Here is a 13,889-nt window from a genome sequence, read left to right as displayed (position 1 = left end):
TCTGTCACCCTTTGAACGAGCCCTGTAGCTGCTTTGGACGTTCTGTCTCAGTGGCTAACACCAAGCAGGGAGGAAAACAAACAAGCAAACAGGGCGACAAGGAAAAATAAAGCCCTGCAAGGGGAAAAAGAAAGCCAGCAGCACAGGAAGACAACTCAAGGGCAGCCAGTGATAGGCAGGAGAAATCCTGCCACTTCCAGTCATGTCAGGGGAGAGGAAAGCTGTGCAGACACGGAGTTAGCAGCCTTAAAGTACTCAGGTTAGGGAGAGTTATGACAGCTGTGTGTGTAATGCATGTGAACACGGGCAAAGAGCTGCTGAGGGCTCTGGCTCCTCCTGGCAAGCTCAGAGCCTCGGAGGCAAGGGAGGGGATGCTGCTGGATGAACCGTGTCATTCACCCTCGTGCTGCAGCTCCAGGGTGAAGGGTTTGTGTCCCCAGCCTGAAGGAGGAGCGGGAAGTCTGTTTGTCAGGATCCAGAGTGGTCTGCTCACCTATTTTGGGAGTCATGGATCGAAATCTGGCCACATCACCACTCTCTGTCAAGTGCCTGAACTCCTCTGCTCTAGGTGAGACCCCCATGGGAGGGTGAAGACCCCGGTAAAGACCCCTGAAGACTCCTAAGCACAGTGGGAAAATCACTCATTTCTGTGCAAATTAGGGGTCTGTTCCTTTTTTTTTTTTTTTTTTTTTTCTGGGAGAGTCAAAAAGAATAAAATCCATTGTGATTCACTCCTGGGCTGGTGAAAGTGAGCTGGGAAAGGCACGAGCAGCTACTTAATCCCCTTCCCACAGCTCCCAGGCACTCAGACACCAGAGCTAATGTGTGTTCCTGCAAGGAGCCCTGGCCCCCAGGCTGGGACAGGAGCAGAGGTGCTGGGATCTGTCCCAGCCCTGGGAAGCAGCTGGGACAGGTTCAGGTTGGAAAAGCCCTCTGTTATCCTCCAGTCCGACCATTACCCCAGCACTGCTGCTTTCACCACTGAACCATGCCCCCAAATGCCACACCCACACATCTTTTGGAACTATTCCAGCGATGGTGACTCCAAAATTTCCCTGGGGAGACCTGTTCCAGTGCTTGACCACCCTTCCAGTGAGGAGGTGGCACCACCATCCCACGCCTACACTGCACGTGGTAACCCAAACTGTGGCTGTTCCTTCTGCTCCTCATCTGCTGTGGACGTGGTGGTAGGTGGAGCCCCTTTTCCTGAAGGGAAGAGGAGAAATGGGGAGTCAGGAAAGAGGTGCACAGAGGAGGGCTCCTCATATGGGGTGGCAACATAAGGAAAAAGTTGGGAGCCAGAGAGAGGGAGAGCCACAGAACTCCGAATGGGAGGTAGAAACATCCAGCCAGTAACTGCTGGTCTTTCCTCCCCAGGTCTGACCTGGGGGGGGAGAAGCCTCTGCTATCACATGCAAGCAATTTAGCTCGAGGAACAGGGTTTTATTGCCTGCCGAGTGCTTTTCCAAATGGGACCTGGAGCTTTCACACAGTTCTCTGCCTCTTCAGCATTCTCTTATTCCTCAGAGGCAGAGGGATTTTTATCTTCATCCAGCACTGCAAAAAAAAAAAAAAATCCATAAAACCAGCTGCCTTAAAAAACAAACCCCCTTTCCCAGCCTATGCTAATAATTTACTCTTATTCCAGGTTTTATTACGAGCTCTTTCAAGGGCTGCCCAGAGCCCCATCCGTAAATAGCACATAACTCAGGCCATGAGGATTTCCTCCCCGGTGGGACCTTTAATGTCTAAACCAGAGGTGTCAAACAAGCAGCTCAAAGACCCGTTGTGGCCCTGGAGAGTTCTACATCTGGACTATATCTCAGTGCTTAACACATTAGCTTTTGCCCCGAGCAGCTCCGGATTTCCCTCGTCGGTTCGCGCTGAACCCGAGTTAGGTTTGATTTAAGAGGCTGAGCATTCAAAGGGAAAAGGAAAAGGTACCTGCTTAAACGTTCAAAGTGCTGCCCTGGAGGCTGCCGGGGTTTTGGAGCAGGGTGCAGGCACATATCTCCCCTGGAGCAAGGCACATCACACCCGGACCTGCCTGGGAGAGAGGGAGGGAGGGAGGGAGGGAGGGAGGGAGGCAGGGCTGCCTGCGCCAGGCGCGCTGGTCCCACGCGCCAGACCTTCTCCTGGTTATCAGGGCATCTCCACACCACCTGCAGGCTCGTGGCTGTGTGTGTCTGGGAGCTGTGGCTGCCCTCAGAACGCCTTTATCTCTGGCAGAGGGTGACTCCACCGTCCCCGGTGGGGTTCTGAGGTGGCACAGGCAGCACCGGGAGCAGGGAGAGGAGATGGAGCCCCTGGGTCCTGCCACGGGAAAGGGAGCACTGGGTGGTTCTCTGTGCTCCTTTTTCTTCAGGTGGGATGCAGTGTGTCCTAGAGGGGGAATTTGGGACACTTGGATGCTCTTCCTGGCTTTTCCATTCTCTTTGAGGGTGGCACTAAGCCTTTCCTGCGTCCTTCCTTGCTTGATCTCTGCCTGTTCTGGTGGCTGGGACTGTCCCCTCATCTGCTCCCATACTGGGGTACAACAATGTAAACAAGTCAAACACTGAGGTGCCACTTGCAGAGAGAGGTGGAGGCTGTGCCACATCCCCCCTCCTGCTGCAGAAATTCACCAAGAACATTTGGGGACGAATTCCTTTCTGTGGTGGAGCCCTCTTCAGCTTGCTGGCTCCAGTCCCAAACTGGGCTACTGGTCTGGAGTGTCAGTGTAAAAGGTGCTGGTGGTAGATGATGTGGGTCTCACAGGACCTGACTCATCGTTGGGATTTGTCCCATGCCACTTCCTCTGGAATACAAAGGTCGGGCTTAGAGGAGAAAAAAGGAAAAAAACCCCACATTTCTGTGTGGTTTTTCCTCTCCTAACCCTTCTTGATGTGTGGCCTGATCCTGTCTGAAGTACATTATTCCACTAGACCACGATGTTGGGATGGTACAGTGTTGGATTAGAGGATGGGCACTTCTGGGATGTAGCAGCCCCCTTTGAGCAGCCTGAATTCCTGCAGCCGTGCAGAAGGAGCTCCAGGGGCTCAGCACCAGCCTGGACCTGGCTCATCCATGGGGAAGTGTTTCCTGCTTTCCTGGCAGCCGCAGGTTTAGACTGACTTGGTGTGGGAAGATTTCCCTGCCACAGAGGGGTGGGGAGATCACCCAGCCCCCAGCCACCCCCACTGCCTGCTGCCTCCTTCTTCCCTCTTCCCTTTGAGTCCTGTATTTCAGCTCAGCCCAGACACCCCATCCTCTGCTGATTTCCAAATCCCTCCTTGCCCCAGACGCCTCCCTGTGAGGTCTCTGGGTGGATGCTGGCAAGGAGGCACGGAGGGCACGTGGCCGCCAGCCCTGCCAGCTCCTCCAGCTCCATCCCAGCCGACTCTCGGCCGCCTTTTCCTCCCTGGACACCCACTCCCTGTCCCTGCTCCCCTCCTGCGCCCGCAGCAGGTCGACAGGGCGGGACCTGCTGCTGCTCCCCGTGCAAAGTGTTGTAATGACATTTAACAACCTGCCACCGGCGAGTTTCCAGCGCCGGGGCGAGCGGCCCCCCTCTCCACGCTCTTTGGCAGGCTGACACTTTCCCAGGCCTCCTGCCCTCTCTTGTCAGTGGGGCCGCTCCCAGCCCGACAGCCCTGACGGGATACCTGCACGATGACTGCAGCAGCAGGGCCCAGCCATGGGAAAAACGAGGCCAAGGGAACCCAAGGGTGAATTGCGAGATGAGTAACTTCCCCCGAGCCACGTCCCGGAGAGCGTGCCTTGGCCTGCTGTTGATTCACCAGCTGACTTCCCCCCCCTCCTCCTCCTCCCCACCTCCCCTCCGCCGCCCTCCCCGCGAGACAGACCTGCCTGGATTCCGTCACTCGCCCAAAATAGCTGAGAGGGTTCGGGGAGGAGAGGAAAGGCAGTGCAGAGGACAGGCACGGGGAAGCTGCCCTGCAAGGAGCCAGCCCTGCAGACCAGCCCTGGGCGCTGGGAGAAGTGTGATCTCCCCATGGGATTTCAGCCCCCAGGTGAGGATGGGCACTGGGTTACTGCCAGCCAAAAACTGCAGGAATTGCTTTGGCTGGCTGGCCGTGTCCATCCTTTCTGCCCTTCCACGCTCTTGTCCTTGATAGGAGAAGAGGAAAAGACCTCAAGTTGCGCCAGGAGAGGTTTAGATTGGGTGTTAGGGAAGATTCCTTCACTGAAAGGGGTGGTCAGGTGTTGGAACAGGGTGCCCAGGGCACTGGTGGAGTCACCATCCCTGGAAGTGTTCAAAAACATGTCGGTGTGGTGTTTAGGGACACAGTTTAGTGGAAGTTTACTGGCTGGACTTGATGACCTTAGAGATCTTTTCCAGCCTGAATGATTCCATGGTTCTACAATTCTCTGTGTTCCCCACTTTAACCCGAGGCTTCAGGTGGAGTTCCTGAGCTGAGTGTGCTCCAGCTCCGGTGCCAGAACGATGCAGGAGCATCTATTGCTCTGGAGAATTATGTGCTCTCAAATTGGCCCCCCCAGGCCCTAGAGCTGCCCGGGGCAGTGCAGTCAGGCCTGGGGGCAGAGGTGCAGGTCAGAAGGAGCAGGGGATGTGCAGCAGACACCAGAAGGGTCCCTGCCCTCCACAGTGCAGAGGTGGCTGTCCAGTTTTCGAGGAAGCAACCAGACCTGGGGCTAAGCAGTGAAATCAAGAGGCAGCTCATTATGGGGTGAGTGACATGAGGAGCCCTGTGCCTCGCAGTGTCAGGGCTGCCTGGCTGTGACACTGGGCTGGGGCTGGCCTGCTACCACCTCCAGCACTTGGGCTTTCCACCAGGGCATCTCCCACAAAACACCCCCAGCTCGATATTCCCCAGCTGGCAACCCAGGTGAATGCCAGGCCAGCGGCACGGCGAGGTACCACGACACCTCAAAAAAACTCCCTTGTTTTGGGTGGTTTTTTTTTGGTTTTTTGCCCTGGGTTTTAAAATGCACCAGGGCCTCGTCCATTCGGAGCTGGGCCCCGTTTCTCCTCGCATTCCGCATTCTGCAATTCGCGCACACGCCAATCAAAACTGTTGTTAGGCACAACTGTCACGTCAAGTGCACGTCCAGCGCCGCCAGTGATTGACAGCCAAGTTTGTTATCTGTGAATGTGTCATCCCATCCAGCACCCAGTGCTGCCTGACAGGTCATCAGTGGGAGGCTTCCCATCATCCATATATTATGAGATGGCTGAAGCAAATCGCTTCCCAGCCGGTCCCAGGCACGCTCCTCTGCATCCCTGCGAAGCTGAGATATAGGCTTTGACAGCAGAAGGAGGTGGAGGTGGATGGACCTCGGTCAGAGGAATCCTGGAGGGTCAGCAAGTGAAAACAGGGCATATCCATTTCTGTCCTAACCCCTCTGCAGGAGTTTGAGGCAGCAGGTTCACAGAAAACGAGAGTGTGGGAAGAAAATCTCTGCAGAGGAGCAGAAAGCCCTCAGGATGGGGCTTAGCAGATTTTCACACTGTGAGAGTTGGAAAGGGGTTCTCTCGTTTGGTTTCTTGCTTTCTTGTTCTCATAAGAACCAGCCCAAAGCCACTCTTGCAAAGAACTGGGTGGAAAAGGGAAGTGATAAGGTAGAGAGTGACCTGTGCTTATCAGCCCAGAGGAAGTTGGGATGAATCCTGAATGAAAGTTTGGGAAAACGCTTAATTGAGTCTGTAGAGCAGTTCTTTAAGCCTATTTTTCTTTTTTTTATATACTGTATTATCTCACGTGAATGCTTTGACACTGAGCTATGTTATTACGACAGATCTTAGACAAAAAGGTTGTTTCCAAAACAATGTTCTTCATATCTTTTTTTTTTTTTTTTTCCTGAGGAGCTTTGAAAGTCTCTCTGTTCAAATTTAGAATTAAAATGACATCTAAAGCGTGGTAGAAGAGCTGCATGGTCCTCTGGGATAGAAATCACGCCCTCCAGGAAGCGTAGCCACCAGCAAATTCGTGGCCTGGAGTCCATCAGGCTCAGGAACAGTTGGATCTCAGGTCCCCTTGCAAATTTTTCTGTCTTTTAGAGATAGATCTGGGCTGGATCTTGATTCTTGTAAAGCCAGGGGAGTTTTTGCACTGATATGTATCAGCCTGTTGCACAGCACCTGCAGGAATCTCTGTCTGCATCCCTGCTTGGATGCTATGGAAGAATAATATCTATACCAGGAGTTATTTGTGACCTCAAGAATGGGACTGGGCCATGGAAATACCTTTGGAAGCCAGAAATATGTTTAGTTTATGAACACAGAGGTCAGCTTCTAACACTGTGTATCAAAGAGATATTAAAGGCAAATCATAAAAAAAAGGTTCCTTCATCCCACACAACCCCCACGTTTTGATTTCCCAGCGAAGGGACCCAGGGGTTTGTTTGGACTGTAATTAGCGAGGCTGAGAGTCACAATTCAATCATAACAACTTCCCTGGGCTCAGGAGAAGGTTAAACCCAGCAAATGCAGGACTAAACCCACAACTGGCTTTGTAATTCTCCACTTAAAAATAACACTTTGATCTGCTAGGCGGTGAAAGCTACCAAATTTGGATGCACAGATTGCCAGGGAGGTGGAGGGGAGGGAAAAGACACTTGACACTTTCCCAAACACTTTAGTCAAACACTGCTGGACACTGAGCAAGGATGGGCTTTTATTAAATCCTCTGTATGTTAGAATATCTATTAGATACATAAATACAGATGGGTGGGTAGCCAGCAAGGTAAACAGATGAACAGATAAAGAGATGGACAGGGCCTGGGAAAGAAGAGCAAATGGGCCCCCAAACCCTGGCCTGAACCCTTGCCTTGCTCTGCTCCCAAGCAGTTGGGATTCTCCAGGGGAGGATTTTGCTCATCATGACAAATCAGCCGACGTGGGAAATCAATTCTGCGGCAGCAAAACGGCTCCTCCGAGACCTCACAGCCCAACCTGCTGAAACCTTAGAGCTCAGAGAGAGAATCCCACAGCCCTGAGAGCGTTCAGGATAAAATTTAACGTACAAGGACTCAATTTGTCTTGAGCAGGATCTGCCTTCACAGCCACAACCTGTAATTCACTCAGACTGAATTTCTGCCTTGTAGCCTCCGCATGAGCCATTAGACAGGAAGAAGTGAGCTGCCAGTTTCGGTGCTGGAATCAGAATTCTCCAAGGCAGACAGTGACCTGTACCTTTTCATAAACCATCTCACCTGGGATGGGACTGATGTCACTGAGATCTGACCTTGGAGCAAACTCCAAGTAGCAATTCACGTTGAGGAAATGGCATTAATTCCCCTGCCCTTTGGAGCGATGCAGCTCCCACCGAGTGTGTTTTCTGTGGAGCAGCCAGAAGGAGCTCGAGGGTGTGCAAGACCCTCATTTTTGGGGGTCAAATCTGCAGGAAGGTGTCTGTAATTCCAGAGCTGACTGTGGCCTGTTAGCTTGGATGCCAAGGCACAAGAGACAGAGCTCCAGCCACTGAATACACAGCCAGGATCCCGGACTGGATGCACTGAACAGGCTCCCCAGGGCAGTGTCACAGCCCCAAGGCTGCCAGAGCTCAAGGAGTGTTGGGACAACGCTCTGAGGGACAGGGTGGGATTGTTGGAGTGTCTGTGCAGGGCCAGGAGTTGGACTTGGATGATCCTTGTGGGTCCCTTCCAGCTCGGGATATTCCATGATTCTTTTTCCACGAGGATCTATGACCTCACCTTACACTAACACATGTTGGCAGCTATTTTAGCAGGAGCAGTAAGTGAGTGGCAATGGGAAAGAAGAAAGAGATTCTAAAAGATGTTGTTGCGTCTCTTGTTAGTGGTCTGACCTTGTGCTTCCAGAATCACGTGTGCAAGGGGCACAGGCAGCTTCCTTCTCCTCTAGCCAGGGGCCAGGGCACTTCAGGACTTGTAAACATGCTGCTTCTGAAGGATAGTCCACTTTGGCAGGAGAGGGAAAGGCAGAGAGGTCTGTAGCACAGGTCACATTGGTAGGTGACACAGCCAGGATCGTGATGAGCAGCTTGCTCTTTCCCACCCAGTGGAGTTGCTCCAAGGCAGCTGAATTTACCCTCCTCACAGCCAGGTCACCGCACTTCGGTCCCCACTAAAAATAACCAGGCAATGGATGTGTCTTAATCTGTTTGAATCTTAAATAGCAGTTTGTGTCATCTCCCAGCTTTTGTGTGCAGCTCTTCGCTGTTGTCTTTCCAAAGCTGTTACACAAAGACAAGCACCAGAGCTTTGGATGGTCAGCAGCCATGGAAAGATAATTCCCACTTGGACTTAGAGAAAAGCTGTTCACAGGGTAATATATGCTAAAAAATGACTTGCTGGCTGTGGTCCTTCTCCTGATTTCTTTGGGTGTCAGCATCTTGCAGAGCAGGGTCCCACTCCTTGGCTGGAAGTTTAAGCTGGTGCTGATGTTCCACATACACACCAATAATACACATCACTGACTCTGCTGTTTGCATCTGGATTTGTTCCACCCTCTCACTTGCTTTTTCCCCCCAGGACCTGGGTGCTGGAAGACAAAGAACCCACCCGGTCCTCCTCACATCACACATGGCAAGGATACAGTGACAAATAACAGCATGAGGCACAGCAGGGGCAGGGGGAGAACAAGCTCGGAGGGGAGATGGAAAAGGACTAGCAAGGGTGCAAAATGCTCATATTCTGACTGGATCATGGAGGTCCCTGTGGCTTATTCTGTTGCTCTTGTGAAAAATCCCGGGATCACGGTAAGACAGGACGTGATGATTCACAAAGTGGAATTTTGGTACCATTTTTTCCCTCCTCCTCTACAAGGGGACAGGTTTTAAAGTCAGTTATGTCAACCACAAGGTCAGAATTTGAGCCACTCTCTCCAAGCTGATGCTGCTTTGCCTTCCCAGAGGAAAGCTGTGCTCTGGCAGCCACCCCTTTGTGAGCAGAGTTTCATCCTTGGTTTATCTTCTCCAGATTTTGGGGATGTGGCGGGGGAAGAACAAAGTCTCTAGACATGTAAACAGCCTTAATGAGAGAACTATACACCAAGATCTGCCTGCTTTCAGCAACAGAGTTAAATATAGCCTCTAAATGCTGCTAATTGATTTTAGTTGTCTGGGGAAAGCTTTTGCCTTCACACCATCCCACCCACGCTGCTCAGCAGTCCCTCACCTGCCCCCGTCGCTCCAGAAGGCACAGGGAATGGGAGCAGAGCCTCTGTGCTCAGTATTTGTCAGCTGTTTTAGCACCCAAATGCTGTAAAAAAAAAAAAAAACAATACCCAAAACACAACATGGGCTGCTCAGAGACCCTGGCTTAGGCCTTTGCTAAAACCTCCGTGGATTCTCGTGGCTTCTTTCCATCTGCCCCCGGTCTATTTTTACGGTTCGGCCTTGAAATCTTTGTCTCCTTCGAAAACAAGTCTGTTTACAAACATTTGCCTCGGAAAAGCTGTGCTGTCCCAACAGGCAGAAGGAGAAACTGCTCAGCTCTGCATGGACAGCACAACTCGGACAGATGAGTGGGGTGTGTGGCGTCCCTGCCCGTGGCAGGGGGTTGGAACACGATGATCTTTAAGGTCCTTTCCCACCCAAACCATTCTGGGATTCCATGACCTTGCAAGTGGGCAGGAAGGCCCAGTTTGCCAAAAAAAAAAAGATGGCTCATTCCAGAGCTGGCAAATCAGGGAATAAAAAGAACTGTGAAGACAGATGCGGGTTGTTGGATGCAGTGAGGAATAAACTGTGGATGCACAGTGGATCTTTTTACTATGGAAGTAGTATAAACAACAAGGTGGTGATGGGTAGAAAGTTACTGTGGAATATATTCCATATCTATATCTTCTACATATATATTCCTACATCCTCCATAGACTCCTCTGTGCTGTCTCTGAAGTGTGACAGGTTAACTCAAGTTAAGGATGTGAAGTAGGTGGGTCTCTTCCCAGTCAGGGTTCTTGTCTTCTCCAACTGAAGCACACTCCTGGAGCAGCCAGTTTTGCCATTTCCCACCCAGTTTGTGCCAGTCCAGTGAGGTGTCTCCAGCAAAAAGGTGTCTCAGCTCGTGGAGGAGCTCAGTGGGGTCAGACTTGCTGAAAACCAAAGCTGCAAACAGACCACCATGGCTTTAAAAACTTACACTGAGGACTCCGCCCTATCAAGGACTGACACTTTTAATGTTGCTGTTCAGCTTAAGGTGCCTTCAAGAGGCTCATTTTTAAAGGGCAAAACTCAGCAGTCCTTGAAGCTCAGCCTTCCTTACAGCCCTGGCAGCTTTTGCAGAGCCTGGTTGGGACTGAGGAAGAGCCACATCACTCAGGTTTATTTGCAATACAGATTCCACTTCGTGACTGTTGTCTTTTACCTCAGAGCAGTGAATGGGAAAGGGTTGTTTTTTGGGGAACACCCCCATTCCAGCCAGCACGACCAAGATCTGAGGGGTCCCCTGATTGCTTATGCAGCTCTGCCTAAAAATGTGATGGGCACTGCTAATCCTGCCCCAGAAATTATAAATGTAGGTACTGGGCCCACACAATCTGATAGAATAATTGATATAATATCATAGACTATAGGAACAACTGTGTTATATTCAATCAGTGCATTCAGATGTCAGAAATTCCCTGTCCTGCTCTCAGGGGGCTGAAGCAGGAACCAAGGGGTCTGTGCTAATTGGAAATGCAAACTCCTGGCCCATCAGTTTTACAATGGACAAGCTCTCAGTGCTTTAATGCGTGTGGGATCTGGCTTGTCTGCCGCATTAAGAGCTGCTCCATGGCCCTACAGGGCTGATTTATCTCTGGGTAATATGATGGGCTCTTGAATTGCAATGAAAAACCCCTTTTCTTTAACAATAGTTCGGGGTAACCTTATAATAACCTCCTCCACCTTCCCCAGAGAAATGCTGCAGTCAGATAAAGGAATTTGTTATCCACACAGAAACATCTGCCCCCTTCCTAGGAAAGGACTGACTCAGAGTGACAGTTACCCTTTCCTCGCTTTTTAAAACACCCCCAACACCAACCTCAGAGGGAGCTGGGATGGGGTTTGTTTTGCCTTTTTTTTTATTATTTTTTTTTTATTTATTTCCCCTTCCCTGACGGCTTCGGCTGCGGAAAGATCACCTGAGCTGGATTTGTGGCGTTGGGTTTTCATTTCATAATGATGGATGTGCTGGGTAAATGTAATGGAAGAGGCGAGATAGCAGAGCAGAAATTTGGCGCCAAGCGCCCGGGCTTTGAAAGAGCTGCATTCCAGCCTTCCTAAGAGGGGCTAAATGGAAAGATCTGATTAAGCGTCTCAGTGTTGTGACCCTGACCTCAAAGAACACGCCGATTCTCTGGAGGAACTTCATTTCAATTAATCAGCTTAACAGCCCGAGCAAAGCCGGCTGCGTGCACTGAGCCACCAGGCTCCCTTCTCCTCGGAGGGTCTCTGGGATTGCCCAACCTGAAGGGATGGGGTGGGGTGTGCCCTGCCTGCCTCGCTGCCCTGTGCCCAGGGGTGCCCTCATCTCCCTCTCCCTGACTGGCTGGCTGGCTCTGGAATAACAGGAGATGACCTCAGAGCCCCCCATCATCCCTCTGCAACTCCATCAGGCCCTTCCTGCAGCCCTTTTCCACCTTCCAGTGGGATGGGACAGGGGGTAAGACCTGGAAAAGGAGGGGTGGCAGCTCCCACTCCTTCAACCCAGGGGATTTGGCCACCTTTTCCAGCTTCTCCTGAGCTGCATCGCTCCCTCCCAGGCAGGGAAGGGGAATTGCTAAGCAGCAGCAGAGGAGGAGATGTGGCTGTCAGAGGCAGAGGGCAGGGAAACAGCTGTGGGAGTCAGGGAGCAGGGCAGGCAGCAGGATAACCCCTGGAAGTGTCAGAGCATCACAGGATGGTTTGGGTTGGAAAGGGCCTTAAAGATCATCTCATTCCAACCCCCTGCTCTGCAGGGAGACTCGTAAGCAGAATGCAAAGGCACCAGGGCAGGAGATGGAAAGGGAACAAGATTTCAGGCTTTTCCCAGGTGGTTCTGGTGAACTGGGCAGGCCCAGGAGCTGAGAGGGGCTTTGCTTCTCACCTGGAGCCTTGTGGGCTTGCCTTGAACAGAACTTCTCCAGATGCCTGTGGGGCCACAGTGCTGTGGAGACACAGCTGAACCTCTCCCTGACTCCTGTGCCTGGAACTCAATTCCCAGCTCCGGTTAACCTTCTGCTGGCTCTGGAAATGGCTCGTTAACACCTATCCCCATATCCTTTCCCATGCAACGAGGTACAGCTGTTGCAGCTAAGCTCCGACGAGGAGGCATCAAGGGCTTTCACTGCTGTCTCCCTCCCACCTGGCCCTCCTCCACCACACCCGGATCGTGCCATTATCCCATGAACTCCTGGCTGCCTGCGCTCCCGAGCCATTATCGCTTTGGCGCTGTGTCCATCCCTTTGGACTTTTACCTTTCAGCAGCCACATAACCCTGCTCTTTTACTGCACCTTTAAAGGGATAAGACCAAATTTAGCACAGTCTGGAAAAGCAGATGCATGGAGAGCCCTGGAGGAGCACGGCAGCCCTCCTGTTGTGGAGGAGCAGCCTGGCAGAGCGGGGAGAAGGGGCAGGAGTGGAGGGTCTGGGTACGACTTGTGGGCAGATAGAGTGAGTGATCCAAGCTGTACATCTGAAATCATCTGGAGTTAATGGCAACAACACCCCTGGGAAGGATTTTGAGCTTCTGGCCATTTGGTGCCAAGGAGCAGCATGGTCCAGCTTCTGTCCCTTGCACAGAGCAGTCCATGACTTACCTCAGGCCAGGAGAGCAGGTGGCAGTGGAGGACATAAACACTGAGCCCTGGGGCTCTGTGGTTTCTGTGGAGGCTCAGGGGATGGTGGTACCCTTGTGTGCTCACATTCCAGGGCCTCACTCCAGAGGCAGAGCAGGCAGTGACTGCTTCCCTTGCTCAGGGAGGTGCGTCCCCCAGGAAGGCTGTGCCGTGTGTCATGTTTGTGCTGCTGCAGTCACTCAAAACCCACTCAAAAAGAGTTTTATTCTCTGCCTGCGCTCGGCAGTCAGTCTTGACAGTCTCACTTCTGGGTACCTTGTCATTAAAAGACATTTTGCCGAGTCCAGGGGCAGTCCAGGGGGCTCTGGGCAGGGAGGGACGAGGCCAGAGACGTGGTGCTGCCCCAGGGAGGTGTTTGGTTACAGGCAGGCGACAGGCAGGCTTTCATCTGCTCTTCCAGGGCTTCTTTAGACAGAAGAGGAGGGGTAGGAACTGGCTGTGGGGGATGGAGGAGAATTGCTGTAACATGATTTTATGTCTGTGATTGCATAACAAAACCTCCTGGGAACCTCCTGATTCAAATGGATACCTAGTTCTGGTTGTGTGGTGGAGGACTTTCAGACTGATCGATTGCCCACGCTCCGGTGCAGAGGAATTGCTGGACTGGATCAGTACCAGGCTCCAAGCAGCCTGTGCTCCTTTATCAAACTGTGGCTGAACTATCAGGAAGCTGCAAGAGAAGCCTTCAGAAAGAGGATAATCTGCTTTATAGACCCCCAACACACACATCCACATGCCCTGTCCTCGCAGAAGTTGCAACCTGATTGCTGGTAGAACCAAAACCTTGAAAGATGAAATTGCATTTCCATTTTAAATAAATAAATAAATAAATAAATAAATAAATAGAAATCCCTGGGCTTTTCCTGTTATTGGATGTTCTGCAAACACCCAGTCACGCTCTGAACAGTGGAAAGCTGCTGGTCCCACCAGGATCCAGCCCAAGCTGAGCATCCAACAGGGAAAACCCCCCAGGTTTTCAGGAAGGGGTGGTCAGGAGAATCAGCTTTGCCCACAGGGATCCCACAGATTCGAGGAGGAAGCCCAGCCAAGGAGGGTGATGCCTCTGGACCTGGCCTTGGCACACACACACACACACACATCATCTGTTGGCATTTCTCTCGGAGA

This window comes from Myiozetetes cayanensis, unplaced genomic scaffold (genome assembly GCF_022539395.1).
Source record: "Myiozetetes cayanensis isolate MyiCay16 unplaced genomic scaffold, myiCay2020 scf28, whole genome shotgun sequence".
NCBI lineage: Eukaryota > Metazoa > Chordata > Aves > Passeriformes > Tyrannidae > Myiozetetes > Myiozetetes cayanensis.
Note: the sequence above shows the minus strand (reverse complement) of the source record.